The 17,626-nt window shown below is 36.2% G+C and overlaps 1 pseudogene; it reads left to right on the top strand.

Moving 5' to 3' along the window:
• The window catches only part of LOC149242614 (DNA polymerase delta catalytic subunit-like), a 60,304-nt pseudogene extending 47,290 nt beyond the window's left edge, over positions 1-13,014 (top strand).
• The last annotated feature ends 4,612 nt before the right edge of the window (positions 13,015-17,626 follow it).

Here is a 17,626-nt window from a genome sequence, read left to right as displayed (position 1 = left end):
TGTTTTAACTCTAGCAAGATTAACACTTATTTTGAAATCAGGTAGTGAGCCTATTTTGGAAATACCTATATGTACTGAGAACATAATAGGAAGGCCAAACAGCTAACCCAGATTGTGAAAACGTCCAAACTAGGGCATACTAATAGCACGATTAGGTATTGCCAATTTAATGGCTGTAACAGAAGCCAGTTTCCGAAACCAACATTATCAGAATGCCCATAACAGGGCAAAACTATTACTATTTGCAGTTCATTGTAAGTAACTTAAACATAGTGGGGATTAATACGATTGTTTGGAAATCTATATGTTCCTGAAAGATATTGGGCATTGATGGTGAACATGCTTTCATACTAATTGAAATACGCAATCAAACTTCTGCTACGAAAATGAAAATATTGAGCAATGGAAGACACAATATTCCACACTATTATTAATACAAAGCAAATTGATAACTGGAGAAAATCCTCCACTGGCTAAAAAAACTCGATGGATGAGTTAATGGGGAGATTTGCACTCAGCTTACATGGCCAATTCTTTTATTTTATTTTTATTTACCTTTATTTAATTTAAATAAAAAATTATCAGTTCACACACACATGCATATACATAAACCAAGAGTAGATATATCTCAACTCTGGATCTATCAAGTGTTGTTGAAGGATCAAATCCTTCCAGATGCAAACTTTTCCTCAAGTTTTTTCACAATCAAAAAGGTTTGTATTAGAAGGATTTGATCATTTCTGTGCTTGATGGACCTGGAGTTGAGATGGATCTATGCTAGTCTAACTGTAGCCTCCTTGTCTTTCCTCTGGTGGTTTCTCTCTTCCACTAACCTGCATCTTGTCCTGATTAAAATCTCTTCCTCCTTTATCTCTATGCTTTTTCCCAGTGGTTATCTGGCAAAGAATTGAGCCCAAACTCCCTAAATGGGAAACTTCTTAGCCATTATTCTTCATAATTGTTTTTTCCAATGAGTCATTTTGCCATTGTGGCCCCAATGCCTATGTGGCCACTTCGTAATTACAGATCACCTTTGATATGGCTCTAGGAGTGTTGGCCTGGTTGCCAAATTTCTTCTCTTTCCCTGATTGTTTAGCCAGTCCAATATGGCCCTAGGAGTGTTGGCTGAGTTGCCAAATTTCTTTTCTTTCCCTGATTGTTTGGCCAGTCCATTGTTGACATAGCTGCCTGACCCTTTTCTGGCCTATTGTTATGACCCCAGGGCGAAGAGATCTGACAATCTTCTTAATAAAGAAATTTATTTAATGATATTTTTAGTGCCAAAAATTTCCTCTAGTGGATTACAAATTTATGGTTTTGAGTTTTATGCTGCTGGACAAGATATAGGTTTATCATAAAGCAGTTCTACTTAATGAGATTATTGAGATTAGATTTAAATCCAATGAATTGCAAATAATCTATGGTCCCAAGCTTCACATGGATATTTATTATCTTTGAATTTGTTTGGTGCTATTACATCAATATTGAGCCCTCTTTGAAAACAGAAGTGTACAGGACAATTTTTGGAGATAAAAATTGTATTCATACGAAATTATGAATACCCAGGGCTGAAATACGGAGAATCTTTTAAGGCATTTTGTCTGTTTATTAGACGGGCATATCTTCTTGGGTTTATTTTCCTCACTCATTCTCTTCATTATTTGGTATTTTTGAGTGTTTCTTATAATCTTTAAATTTCGTTTTTCCTTAGAAATATAGTTCCTCACTTACCTGTGCCTGCATATTAGGTGTTCAAGGTGAGGTTGTTGGTACCTTAATAGACACCTGTAGGTTCCCTCCCCGACCATCTCCCCCCTCCCCAACCAATAAAAAAAGAAAACTTTTTCCTAAACAGAAGTAGCTGAAATGTACTGTATGGTGCATTTTTCACCATCTCGAACTTCATTGGATGATGCCTCCTTTCTAAATAACAATTCTTTCTTGTCAATGAAAAACTTTCTCCTTCCTAATTAAGACAAGAAAAGGAATTTTCGTTATGTATCCCATGGAGTATAACCTTTTATATGCAATTGTGTCTTATAACATGATAGTGTGCACCATAACCCAACATACAACATTGTAACAATCCTAGTTCCTTTGGGTGTGTTTTGAGAAATGAGGTCATCCTTTTATGAAAATGCACGCCCCATTGGCTCATTGTTATATTTTTCAACTTCTGTGCAATAAATGGCCACATTGAGTCACTTGATATCCACCATTCTAGGAGATGAACTGGAATGATCTTTTGCTTGGATATGTGGTCATGTGTTTGGCACTAGACTCTAATTCATTAGCATGAAATAGGTTCAAGAGGGGTGTTATGGAAATATGATTGATTCTCCTCTGAACATCTCAAATCTTCACATATCTGTGCATAAGTATAATACCAAACCATGATATTGGTAGCTTGGGTCTTTGAGAAGTATGAGGCATGAAATTGGCATTATTTGGTTTAATCCCACACCACATTTACTCATGAATTGATGAAACCAGAGCTCATGGGCATTCACTGCATTCTCATTCATTTGAATTCACTTATTCCATGTGTGGCTAACTATATTGGAGGGTTAAACATAATTCTAAGTTTTTATACCCTCTCTGCCACCAGTGCTCTACATTATTTTATGTCTTTTCATTTTCCAAGCCTATTTCAGGGTTCTTTATTGCATATTGGTGCTCTTCTAAGGCAGCACACCATATCGCTTCATCTACCATAATAATTCCTTGGACTCCGATTAGTAGTTTCCATGCATGCTTAATATGCTTCATATGCATTGCTTTTCAAATGTTGATTTCACAGTTTTATATAAACTGGTGATAATTTATTTAAATATTTTATATACAAAATGATCCTTTTTTGTTAGGAACACTGTTTATTTTTTGAGCACCATATATGGAACCTGGTTGGTTTCAATCCATAATTGCAGAGAGTCAACCAACCAAAATTTCATTTAATTTTCTAAAATCTCTCACTTTAATCCAACTTCAGAATGTTGTTATATAAATGATCGCACAGACACTAACTGTGGCAGCAAACTATCTTGAGGCATTATCTGGTCATCGAATCATCCCTAAGACATTATCTAAGGCATTGGCCTATCTCTAAGGCATTATCTATAGCAACACATTAAATCTGAGGCTTCACTGTGGCAACAATATATCTATGAAGCAATTCTGAGATAGAAAGATACCTCTTAGGCACTGTTGATGACAATAGATCATCCCTGAGGTATCAATTGTGGCAGCGAACCACCTATAAGGGATTGTTTTTGGCAACGAATCACCCCTAAGGCTTTTATGTAGCAGCAGATCATCTTGAGGTATGGTCTGGGGTTTTGAGGCAAGCAAGCTCTCGTTTGGAGTTGATTATGGCTGCAATGAGATAGTGAAGTAATGTTTATAGGCAGCAAGGAGATATTCTACAGAGATTACTTTGCATTATGCGACAACAATTTAAGACAATGCATTACCCTTTGTAATATAATCCATAGAACTCCTCAATGAAATTAGTATTACATGCATAGAAGTTTAAACCAACATATTTTAGAATAAATTTATGGTTTTACACGTTGTCATATATTTCAACATTTATTTATGTAATGATCCCAACTAGTGTCCACAAACTTTTCTTCACAGATTTCTATTACATTATTCTATACAAAATGGCAGACCAGGTATTTATGTTGCTTTTGGTATTTGTATTATTTATGTTGTTGATTTAGTTAGAGGTTGGATTTGTTTTTAGAAATAACTTTAAAATGATACTTCAAAAGTTTGTTTGTGACTAGTTAAATGCTTGTTGGAACACTCTGATAAGCTTGCCTCAAAGTGTTGGACAGATCTTCAATGCTCACTCAACACATATTTGGTGTTACCGATTCTATTTTCTTATCGGTTTTTTTATCAAGGTTTTATTATTTTTATGTTATTATGTGTTTTTTAAGAATATACCCATGGGTGTTACCGATGCTACTATGGGGGATTCAATGATATTCACTACTTTTATGGAAATGTTAACAAATGCACGAGGGAAAGAGGCTGCTATGATGATGCATGAGATAAGCTTGAATATTGTCTTTTATATGTTCAATTATCTTATATTCCTTATTATATTATGCTAATTTATGTTTGTGGAATGCAGGCAATCACTAAAGTCATTCCAACCCCTATAACACCTTATAAAACATTTAAGGTAATGATAGTGGTAAAACTTGATCAATAATTTTGTGCATTTAGTTAACTTATTTCACTATATATATTTATTAATATTTGTGTTTTTACTAAGCGTGCATTTTGTTGGCATGCAGGATTCATTTATGCCCCTCAATACAACCAATGTTGGCATGCAGGGATCATTAATGCCCCCACATACATCTACTGTTATGCAAGATGTAAGATTCAACCATCTATTTATGTGAGTTTGATTATGTTATTTGTTGAGAAATCTAGGGCATATATTTAATAAAGTTTTTGCACAACGACTCCATGATTTATGAGGTGTTACAAAGAGCTACATCATGCCTTCAAATGGATCACCCCATCATTTTTTTTCTTCTTGTACATACTATACTATTTTAACAAGTAACCCAAGCAATATGTTATTCCAAAACATGATGTCAAGTTACTTTTTTAGGGTTTTTATGTAATCAAGAGGCCTTTTTAGGGTTTCTTATATTCAAACCTTAGATCATACTCTTTTCCCTTTATGTCATTCTAGAGTTCATCCCATGCCCTAGAAATCAAATCATAGGGAACAAATACCTTAAGATTAAGGTTTCTAGATACTAGGGTATTTCTTAAAATATAAACCCATAAATTCAACCCTTCTACATCTTATGATGGACCCTTTAAAAGAAAATTATTATACATACCTCATGGACACCTATCTGTACTAATTAGTATTTTGGTTGCCATGATTATTTGCAACTTTACTATACATTTCATTGATCATTTGCCACCTTCATGACCTTCTTTTAATGAGTCTTCCGAGATATTTTCATTCTATAATGGGACTTGCTTCTTCATGTGTTCATGAAACCCATGCCTCAGTCATAACAAAAATAATCTTCTTTTTCCTTTTTTTACATAAATTACATAGAATTGTGATTAGATATGTCATTATGAAGACCGAACCTAGTTACATATTTCAACATTATTCATCTGTTATTCCATCCTATTATTTATATTTTGCCTTGCAGGATGTTTCTACGGTGACTCCAACAAGTAAACAATCTGTTGGTAGAGACGGTCATGTTATACCATCTACACCTAGACTAGAACCCCATAACATGCCCTCTACATCAAATGTGGGTCTAGTTAGCATTCTCCCACTAGGACCAGAACAAGTTTCTTTGAGGAGTCTTATAGACTCGCAAACAAGAATGTTAAGTCTCCTACCAGATATTCCTGCAAATGTTCAAATCAGACAAGAAATAATTGAACAAATTCAGTTATGGGAAATTTCATGGTTGGAGAGTGTAGCTCCTATAAGAGATCAACAGGTAAAATTATTTTAATTTTTTATAATTTCACTTTTTTATGTTTAGGATCATTTTTTTAGATATGAAAAATAGTTTCATATTTTGGTTGGGTTCTTAATAGTTCCACAATTTCATTGTAAATGCAGGAAGTAAGTGACACAGTACCTAATGTATCTATAAGGGAACCTTCCTCAATCCCCAAGACTACAACAATATCATCGGTGACCACAAAAGGAATGCAAGAAGTTACAATCTTGCTCACTTCAGAAGGAAATGTCTTGAAGGATGAAACAGGGCTGAAATTTTATCACTTTATTTTTCGTCGTGCAAAACAATTATTTGGAAATACCATCCAAATGGATTGTAGGAAACAAGCCAATGCCAAAAAGGAGGAACTATTTAAAGATGTAGTAATAGCATTTGGTAATCATGGATTTGATAAGGAACTTATTTTACAGATTACAAGTAAATACATGCACTCAAAGAGGTCCAATTTAAGGACAAATTTGACAAAAAACTTGATGTATCCACGTCCAGCTTGGATCACAGACCAAGTGACATGGGATGAACTTATGAAAGATGCCAAGTTTAAGAGGAAAGTCCTCAGAAATCCAAACTATACGCCATCTGCACAAGGAGGAGCTAAGAGACGCCTACAAGATACAAGAAAAGAAACCCAAGCTAGGGTGTCAAAAATTGGATCTCACAAACTAGGCTCTAGTGGATATAATAGTATTCGTGGTGGTATGGTAAGTGATATTTGCATCTATTATATTTTCTATTTTAGGCAAAGTAACCATGGTCACGTTGAGTTAATTGTATCTTATTAGTTATTTTACCTTATAGATATGATTATCTTTGTTAATGTAGGTTCACCAGTTTCAAAAGGAAGCTTCAGAGGAAGACCTAAAATATGTTGTATTACATGGTTCCCAAGGTCTTCGCCAACACATGATAAATCAAGGGGAAAAAATAATTACTGGTTATGGATCCGAGGTTAGTTTTTTATAATATTATATCAATAATGCAATAAATCAATTTAAGGTCTTAATGTTATTATAACAAGTTAAAGTGTGTTGTGTATAGGAATCAGGTGAAACATATGGGATTGAGCATGGGGAGGAGATACAAGCACATGATGATTTGCTTGTTGCACAAAATCATCCAATAGTCATTCCTGAACCTTGGCGGGAAACCATTGTTGAATTTCAGCGAATGGGAGACAGAAGTAATGAGGAGGGTGTTCAATGTGATGAGCATTCCACACCCACAATTAATGTAGCACCTCCCAAAAAGAGGACAAAAAGGATTGATATGTGTTAAATTTTAATAACTTGAACGTGAATCGCTCTAACTTCTAAGGAGCGCACTAGGTTGTGAGGGTCCAAACATAAACTAATTATGTGTGCAGCAAAACAAATTTTGAAGATACTTTGTTTTTTTGATGAGTACTTACATATTATGGGCATCACTAAGACTGTTGTAGGTCCTAACTTGTATTATTTGTTTGATTATGATCAATTTGATATGATTATATTTGTGTTGTATGTAGATGACCTGGTCCTAAAAGTTAGTTAAAAAAGCTCTATCCCATGGTGCAAGAAGAAACTGTCAAGTGAAGTTGACATGAAGGACATACACCTCATGTGTTATTTTTTGGTCTTGGAGGTTTGGCTGAGTTGAGGTGAGGTGGTCCTCAAATAGGGGTAAGTAAGCAATTGAGATTCTGAAGAAGTTTTGGATAATGGACAATAAACCATAGGCTACTTTTATGATACATATTTTGAAGTTATCAGTAGATTAAGATTCAAATTTGGTTGATTCGTCAGCGTACAAAAGGTATATAGGTTCCCTAACATATCTGGTAGAATTTAGCTGTCAAATTGTTGTGTGCATGAGATCCCTTGTCTCACAAACAAGGGGGGCTCAGACACAAATTTATTGTCTAGCTTGGCTGCTAATATATGGTAGAGCTGAGGTTGCTGCAAATATGCTCCATGGTATGAGGTATGCGAGGTACTTAAAGGGCACACTGGCACAGTGCTTTGAGCTGCTGCATGCTTTAGTGGATTTTGAGCATATAAAATTTTTGATTTATGTACAAATGGATTTACAATGGTTAAGCTATAAACATTATGGCAATGGGAAGTGCTCAGTTTTAGGGTTTGATCTTCAATTATATAGTTGGTTGACATACATTCATGGTAAGAGATGCAACAGAGGATGCAGTTACCAGACGTACTGCATAAAAGGCTACTATATCCGGGATCCATTAGGCCCTAACTTATGAGGCAATAGGATTCCCAATTAACTCGAACCTCATCTTACTGATGATGATTTTCCAATTTCCCATCACAGTAGTCTAACGAGGTGACCTTTTGTTCTTGTTTTGGACAGCTTTTCTCGTTGATTTTGCTCAAAATTTGTTGAAATATTAGGAAAATTGTAATTTAAAGTTATCGAGTCCCACAATTCATATACCTTAATCCATATCTGCATTCAAAAATACAATTTAAACAAGAGAACATTGTGATTTCACCATGAACGTTATAGAATAGGATAACTGGAAGAATATAATGATTAGCCTCTTTCCCAATTTGTTTTCATTGGAATCCTGTTATCCAATCTATGCTGAAATTTATTGCAATGGTAGATTCTGATAATATGAATACAAAAATTTTGAAAATGCTACTATATTGGGATTATGCTTTACCATGTGAATTTGATATGTGCTATTTCATGATGCAAATGGAATGTTTACCTAGTTTTCACAAAAATCCCTTATCCTACTCCTTCCATAAGATCTTCCCAATTTGATGGTTGAATTTTTATCTGATATATGAAATAAAAACCTATCATCTTACTCCTTCATGATAGTTGTGAATGATGATAATTAGGCCACTTGAGCGTTCTCATTGTCTTAGCTGTCACTAAAATTTTACATCTATACTGGGTCTAAAAGAGAAATGCATACAGAGACCAATAAGCCTTGCATTTGTTAAGTAGCCCTGGCCCTTAGGCATCCCCATATAAGCTGTATTATTGGAAGATTGAGATACTCGCACTATCAACTAAAACAGTTACAAAATGGCTTTTGATCCTTCACAACATTGGTGAGGTCAGAGGACATTGCAAAATTTAATCTCCAGCCAGAGTGTGTAAATAAAACACCACCGGGTGAGACTTTTGTAAAGCCAACTTTACAAAAGGTATAAACTTTCTCCTTGCTTGTGATTTTTTATAACTCACAAATCTATGTAGGCTTTGGCATTTATTTGAAGCTGGATCAGGATGGGCTTATTTTTCATAGATGACTTTTTACGACGATAACTGATACTTATTTCATTATTTACTTTTTAACCATCATATGCTGACCATTTTCGATGATGCTAAATTGAATGCTCTTTTTCCTGTTACCTAGGGCATATTACCAGATATCCTAGAAGAGTTATTGGCTGCCAGGAAAAGAGCCAAGGCAGACCTAAAGGTGGTGAACTAAGTGCTTCCTATGTTCATGTTACATGCTCGTATTTTTTCCACTTAGCATCTCAGTTTTTAACTTCCTGTAATCTTGTTTAGGAGGCTAAAGATCCTTTTGAAAAGGCTGTCTTAGATGGCCGACAATTGGATTTGAAGGTAATTACAACTTTGTCAAGTCTGTATTAATTATGGCTTGGACATGGAATAAAAGTAAAACTAGGTATGCTGGTGAAACACATAAAATAGTTTCGACTGTGTGCACTTGCGGATCAGTGCGAATTCAGTTTATGGGTTTACTGGTGCCACTATTGGGAAATTTCCTTGTTTGAAGATTTCGTCGAGTGTGATGAGCTACGGTAATTTCACAGTTCTTCCATGGAAAAAGAAAATTAAATCCATGGACACCTTGATTCTCCCCTTGTTTTTCCTAGTTGTAATGTTATTGGTGCTTCTTTTACTTACAAGATAGAGATGCTTGCAGTCCTCTCTTATTCTATATATGCATGTATCAGCCATTCACATTGATTATTTTTGGGCATCAATTATATCCATGTAATTCTTTTCTTTCTTCTGGCATAATGTTTTGGGTATGAACTGTAATTGACAATCTTGTACATATAAGATCGAGTTCTTGAATTGCATTAATTAGTCATGTGTACTTGTACAACTAAGATGATATGCTTAGGCTCTCTTATTATATTTTGATTACAAGTCTAGTTTGATCTTTTGACACATTCTCTGTTCCATAAGACAATATCAATTTTAAGTATTGTTTTAAAATTTCACATCATTAATCATCTCATTTTTTTTCCACCTGTCAAGCCGTCAAATGATAAAGCATACAAAGAGGCTAGTTGAAGAAATTTTCACAATAGTTGGTGGTTACCAATACAATGCTGAGGTAGGCTATTATTTAGCAACTAAAGGCATTTGTAACCTTTGAACTAGATCAGTAATGATAAGAAGTACACTTGTTGTATTGGTGATAGTCCAAGTTCTTGAAATCATAATGGGTGATCTGATCTTAACCAAGATTTCTATTGTAAAGCTTGATATTATATTTTTATATTTGAATCTAGGTTGTATATGGAGATACAAATTCAGTTATGATACAGTTTGGTGTACCAAATATAGAAGAGGCCATGACGCTAGGGAGGGAAGCCTCAGATTATATTAGTGGTACATTTACAAAGGTACAGTGTCAAGAATTTTAAATATTCGTGAAGCCTCTAGAGTTGTTAATGATGTTTTTGTAGGGATGAATGTTTTAATACCACCTTTCTTTTTAAAATAATCTTCTTTTGACATTCCACTTCCATGATATCTTTGTAAATATGCACAGGACAAGATGATCAATTATATTTTTTTGTGGCTTATCTGCATCTGTTTGGTGCATCTTTGGCATCTAATCAGTGTGTTATTTAACATATGCTTTTATGCAGCCTATTAAACTAGAATTTGAAAAAATATACTACCCATACTTGTTGATCAGCAAGAAAAGATATGCTGGGTTGTTGTGGACAAAGCCAGATGCTTATGACAAAATGGATACTAAAGGTGAAAAACCTGATCTTTTTGTTTCAAAGACAGGCCTTAGTGTTTGTGAAGGCTCAAAATGCTCTTAGAAAAATAATTTATTTGATGCCTTCTTAATTATTAAATATTCCTGATCTTTTAAATATTCCATATCAACAGACATTGAAACAGTGCGAAGGGACAATTTCCCGCTGGTGAAGAACTTGGTTAGAGAGTGCCTTCACAAAATACTCATTGATCGTGACATACCTGGTGCAGTCCAGTATGTCACAAACACTATTTTTGACTTGTTAATGAACCGAACGGATTTGTCACTTTTGGTGATAACTAAGGTGAGAACAATGAATCCTTCTGCATGTTTATGACCAAATTTGTTTGACCATTTGTTACTCTTGAAATGGAGAAAATATGATAGGGGGAAAAGGAGATTTACATTGCGAGCAAGTCACTTATTACATATTCCTGGTTTCAAGTGTTAGAAGTATATACTATATACCTAGTTGGGGTAGGCCATGGAAGTTTCCTTTTTAAGTCTGTCATGTTTCTTCTCCCTACATTCTATACTTGGAAGGGATTTAGTCAATATTTACTGCTAGCAATGGGAGGAAGAAGTGTCAAGGGAGGCTCTTATACAATTGAAGAGAATCAAAACATGACAATATATAATATATCTGCATTTCTAATCTCATCCTGAGAAAAATTGATTACTGTTTAGCTGCGGCAGAAATAGATGTTTGCAGGTCATATCCTTTATCAAGGCTATCAGCATATTCTTAAGGGCATTGTTGTTTTCCTGTGCTAACAATCTCTTTGTTGAGTCAGGGTCTAACAAAGACTAGAGATGACTATGCAGTCAAGGCAGCACACGTGGAACTAGCTGAGCGCATGCGGAAGGTAAATACTGGAATAACTTCTCAGAACAAGTATAATGAATGGTGCAATGCCTTCTGGTTCCATTTCAATCCTATCTCTCTATTTTTATTACTGCAGTGCATCTAAAGACTCTTGTAATATTTTTCTTTTTATTGACAATGAGTCCATTATTGGATTTTTTAAATTGATGTCGTGTTTTAAAGCCAAGTTTCCCCTGGTTTATAGATGGATGCTGCAACTACTCCAACTGTGGGTGATCGTGTTCCATATGTCATCATAGAGGCTGCAAAAGGTGCCAAGGTAATAATTAACCCCTTCTGTGCTCAGCATAAGTCTCGATATTCCACTAAAAAATGGTTATTTTAATTATTTTGTTATGTTTTATATGGGGGCATAATTTATAGAGGGATTATGGATATAATGACTAATGTTTTTATTTGGGCTTAGGCATATAAGAAATTTGAGGATAAAATTTACGTAAGTGAGAATAACATCCCTATTGATCCACAATATTATCTGGAGAATCAACTGAGCAAGGTGAAAGACCAAAGCATCATCACTTGCAGTTTATGCTCTTTTTGAAAATTTCACCAGTGTTTCAAATATATCTTGATAGATATTAATTCTTTCTAGCTAAGTGTTTTTTATTAGTGCCTGTTTTTGCTCTGTAGCCGTTGTTGAGAATATTTGAGCCCATTTTGAAGAATTCAAGCAAGGAGCTTCTTCATGGTAGTCACACATGAGCAGTTTCCATATCAACTCCTTCAAATAGTGGAATTATGAAATTTTCCAAGAAACAACTCAGTTGTATTGGTTGTAAAACACCTATCAGGTATTTAGTTAATACAAGTATAAGGTGTCCTGCATGTGGTTTCCTTATAGTAGTGCACAATTGAGAGTAACTATTATTTCAGTTTCGCACTTTAGAAAGCTATTAGGGTTCATCTTTTTGATGTGGAAAAATCTATGAGGTTGCATGATTCCATGCCTGCTCTCCTTATAAGAAACTGTCTAGCTTTCTTATAATAAGAATGTCTGGTTAGGTTGCTTCATACTGAAATTCATGATGTTACCTGATTTCATGTTGCCATTGCAGCAAAGAAGATCAAACACTTTGTTCACATTGCAAAGGAAGAGAAGCAGAATTGTATCAGAAAACAGTTGCAAATGGTGAGCTGGTATTCTAATACCATTACTCTTTATTTTGAGAATTTAAAGTAGGCCTGTGTCTATTATGCTCACCTATATTTTCTATCATATGACACTAATATTTGATCAATGTCAGTGAGGGAATTAGAAATTCTCTTTGGTAAACTATGGACACAATGTCAGTGGTGCCAAGGCTCTCTGCACCAAGATGTTCTTTGCACAAGGTTTTTGAATGCTATGTTTCAAGTATTACATTTTCATAACATGATTTAAATTTACATTATGGATGTATTTTGTAACATTTGTGTGATCATGTATTTGTTTTTAATTAATAGGATGTTTTTTTATTTTTATTTTTACAATTACTATCTCTTTTATACTTACATTGATGTCCTATCCTTATTGCAGTTGTGACTGACCAATATTTTATCGCAGGAAGAAAGCTCAGAAAGACCTAATTGAAGCAGAGGTGCAACTAGAGCGCTGGAAGTTTTGAGGATGCTCCGTCTGTAGCTTGTAATTTTTTGTATTATCAAATATTTTTGTTTTCCTGAATTTTCTCTGGTGTATGTTTCTCTGACCAGGGAATTTATTTGGTCCCTGAATCAGGACGAGCATTGTTTATTTATTGTATAGTAATTGTCAAGTCCTTGTTATTTAATGTTAACCAGTTCGATATATCTTTTCTCCTTGAAAATGAGATGGAGAAAAAGTCAAAATGGATACATACTTCCCAAGGCACACCCTATAAATGCAATGTGCACGCATATCCCAAATTTTAAGAGAGCACACACTATAAAACATAGATCTATAGGCTTACATATGTATATCCAGACATGCATATAGTTGAATGGATGGATGGATGGATAGGCAGATAGAGATGGATACACAGATAGATTGGCAGGAGCAAATCCGAGCCAGAGAAGGACACAAAAGGATAGGCACTACGCACAAAGAAGCCATCATATTTCTCCCTCTTTCAACAATTTATGCTAATTTGAAAACTTTACTGGTCATTGCATGATTGCACCCGTCAAATGAATAATCCGATGATGATTTAACAATTATACCACAAAATTAAAGGGTATGTATGAGAAAGGCCATTGGAACATTTCTCCCCATAATCAAAGCAAATTCAGAGTCCTTTATGTCATCTTCATGATACTAATTAAAACGCTTAGATGACTAGCCTTAGTAATCACGATTCACAATGATCATGAATAGAACTGAACCAACCATCTATTGATTTGCATATCAATATTTTTCTCGCTGGTATATTGGATATAAGGTTCCTTGTGATGCTCTGCTCAACAAAAGTCATGCTACCACTCATTTCTTTGGGCATTTTCTAATGAAGTGTGCTACTTGAAGCATAAATTTTCTGACTTTCAACTTCTTGTGCACAAGAACATGGCCTTACCTATAGTGCCATTTTAACTTTTACAATGTTGTTTATTCACATTTATTAGCAGGATTTTGGTTATCACCTTTAGGAGAAATCAAACTTGTTGCATTTTTTACATAATGGCGTGCATAAATCAAATAGGGTTGTGTGAAATTATAAATATATTAACCTTAAGGTGAAAGAATTTTGTGGACCAAGAAAGGTTAGACTAATTGTTTTCAACTTTACATGATGGCCATATAGCCTTTAGGGTGTACTTTAGTCACACACATTTATAAAGTATGTGGTACCAGAATGGTACTTTGTTGCTATGTCACAAGATTCGTTGAACTTCAACCTTAGGGTTTGAATTTTGGCCAACCTTAATTTTTTTGAGGTTTGGCAAACTTTTTTTTTTTTTGAGGTTTGGCGAACCTCATCGAATCTCATGATCATTGACCAAGTCCATAGATTAAAACTCATAACATCATGTCACAACTCAAGCTTGTAATCTATCCTTGCAATTTCCATGTTCGTGAGAGCATTTTGTATGTTTATTGATGTTGATATCTTAGTATTTTATCTTATATTTCATTTTAAACTTAATATATGTATATATATATTCTCTTTGGGAATGAAGGAAAATGAGGGTTATCTGAAGCTGTTGAGAATTCTCTACCTAATCGGAGTTCTGAAGGAAGTGGCCCTCTATTGCCTGAGTCCTTGGGTTTTGAAAATTTACATGTGACAGTTGCAAGAAGACACATGCCAATTGCTCCCCCCGGGCCAGAATGGGAGGAAGATGATGTATATTTTAAACATCGAAAGGAAGCATATTTGGCCTCTGGTTTATCCCAGCTTTGGTCATGAGGTCTGTGATCATCTCGTCCCATCCCGTGGCTCGTAAATTTTGCGAGTTTGAACGATCTTAAGAGCGATCCAGGTAGTACAACTCGTAATTATTTAAGAAATTTTGAATAATTTAACACATATTCATAGAGATTATCCTGATCATACAATTATAAGCAGAACATATATAATACATAATCTCCTCTACGTTGATCATCAATTTACAGAAGCAGAAACATTCACAGGCACACATAGAAGCATCAATCAAACTCATTAACACAGTATGTATCCCGGGGAAAGCATCTCGCTAAAAACCCCACACTATCTGTATATTATATTGATTAAATCATGTAACATTACAAAGTACAATGCTTATCACAAGTAATCCAGTACCAGCTCCACCTGTTACACACAATACAGCTCAGATCTGATCTCCAAATTTATTCCACTGCTTGCCTACCTCTCCAGCTCAATACCTGCTCAAGAACTAATGAGAATGTCTTACCAAACTCGTATTTGACCTGCAAATAATCACTCACACTCTGTTGGACGTGAGAACAGGCTACAATTCTTGATATTGGCCAATTCATTAGCATACTCAATCCCTCTGATTGTGCAAATCATCATGCACAGCTATAGTCACAACTGATAGCAATCTGATCCTCTAACACCTATCCCTGCTGAACTGAACATGCACTGACATGCAACTTAGTTAACTGATGTATTCTATAGTTGCATTGTGAGTTAATAACTTTTGAATTAATTAATAACTAATTCACCCAACTCATCTCTAGTCTATTGATCAGTTAGACTAAATACAACTAGTTTAACAAGGCTAAACTGAACACAACTCCATCAACTGCACCTCCAGCCCACTAAAATCAACTCACTTGAGTTCTAACTGAAGTCTTGCATGTAAATATTAGTCATCCCATAGGTAACCATGTATTTCCTTCTGGGATCTGCATGTACCACATCCGTAGCTCATCTTGAAGTGCTCCAAGAGAATAAGACAAAGTTTATAGTCTAAATATTATTATGAGACAATAATATTTGACTTTTCTATTTTTGACAGCCAGTCTAAAAATAGACTTTGATCACTCACACTGTGATCACTCACACTGTGGTCACCCACACTGTGATCACTCATACTGTGATCACCCACACTGTGATCATCCACACTGTGATCATCCACACTGTGATCAAAAATAGAACTTGCGCCATAATTTGCCTTCGGGCCCACTTAGTGAAGGCGTCTCTTTTCACTAAGCTCCATCATCTTGTTGCATTCTCAACAAGAATTTCTTTTTGCACAATTTTCAACACTCCCTCTCAACAAGAAAGGCTTCCTCTCAAACCCGATCCTGTAACTCTGAAATGTTCTCCATGCAACACATCTGGCCGGTCCACTTGCTCTGTCATCAAAGTCTCTGACTACTATTGCCTCTGTCGACTGAAACTCTACATCTCTGTGCTCTTCAGTATCTGACTGCTCTAGCCTCTGTCACTTTGATCTCTGACTGCATCTATGCTACTGCTGGTTCTATCTCCCAGCATTGCATCCGCACTGCACCTCCCAACTGACCTCCCTGTTGGGCTAGAAACACCCTGAGATGCTGAAGCTCTACCTGCTGCTGACAAGTGCTCCCTCTCTGACATCCGCGCTACTGCAACATCTCCATGCATCTCGCACCATTTCACACCTCTCTATGCCACCTAGCACTATGCAAACCACTTGTGCCTCTCGCATTGCTGCAACCTGCTGGCTATGTGCTGTCCTAGGATTCCCTACACTGTCGCTTTCTCTGCCGCTCCATCCACATCTGTCTCTACCCAATCAATCAGTTCTTGCTACTACACATCTGGGCTCCCGTAGCAAGGTCTCATCCAAGAGGTTGGGTACCTCAAGGATCCTGCCCCTCCTCCTTGGGACGATCAATCCACATCACCCCACCTCCTACCTGGAGGTATGGCTGCATGCGATCCCTCAGCCCACCTGGCTCGAAGTTTCCCGCTACTAGAGGTCCCTGGATGAGTAGATGCCTCTACTCGATCTCCTCTCAGCTTCCCTTGTTGTGGCTCCTCCACAAACTCCTGAAGCTGCTGCACCAATCGTGGCTCCTCGACAATTGTCTGAGACTTCTTCTGGCTCTGCATGTTGAGAGGTAATATACGCTCCCTCTCAACCACCAAGTCTCCGTCAGTTGCCTCGCTACTCAAGGCTTTGCATGCATCTTGAACCTCAAGAGCATACAGGTTCTTGACCCGTGAACCAAACTGCTTCACTTGTCTAGTGATGATGTGTCTAAGGAAAACCTTTCCCATACTAAAGACTACATCATAGCCTCTGTCTTCCAGCATCGCGATCGACACCAAGTTTCTCTTCAGTCCTGGTACATACTTGACATCGGTCAAGGTAAGGCGAGCTCCATGCTCCCTCTGAAAAATAACCGTGCCTACACCTGAGACACTATACTTCTCATCATTACCCATCCCTATGAGTATCTGGAGATCTTTCTCCTCCAAAGTACTGAACAAACTTTTGTCACCGGTTATGTGGAAAGAAGCTCCACTATCAAGAAACCAACCACTTCCCATCATGGATGAAACCATGCATGCCAAGAGTGTGAAATCCAACTCAAACTATGAAGCAAGTGCCTCACCTTCAGATCCTTCCCCAGATCCCTTCTTGGACTTCTTCTTTGGGCAATTAGTAGCATAATGACCCAACTCATGACAACGAAAGCATCTCACCTTCGCCTTGTCAACCTTCTTCCCATCATTGGAAGAATTGGATTCGGAAAGAGAAACCTTCCCCTTCCCCTTCTTTACCTTACTCGCTAAGGCACAGTTCTCCTCATCCTGCATGGATGAA

Source organism: Pinus tabuliformis, chromosome 8 (genome assembly GCF_031772625.1).
Source record: "Pinus tabuliformis cultivar Carrire ecotype Pingquan chromosome 8, CPIR1, whole genome shotgun sequence".
NCBI lineage: Eukaryota > Viridiplantae > Streptophyta > Pinopsida > Pinales > Pinaceae > Pinus > Pinus tabuliformis.
Note: the sequence above shows the minus strand (reverse complement) of the source record. Positions and strands in the feature narration are given on the sequence as shown.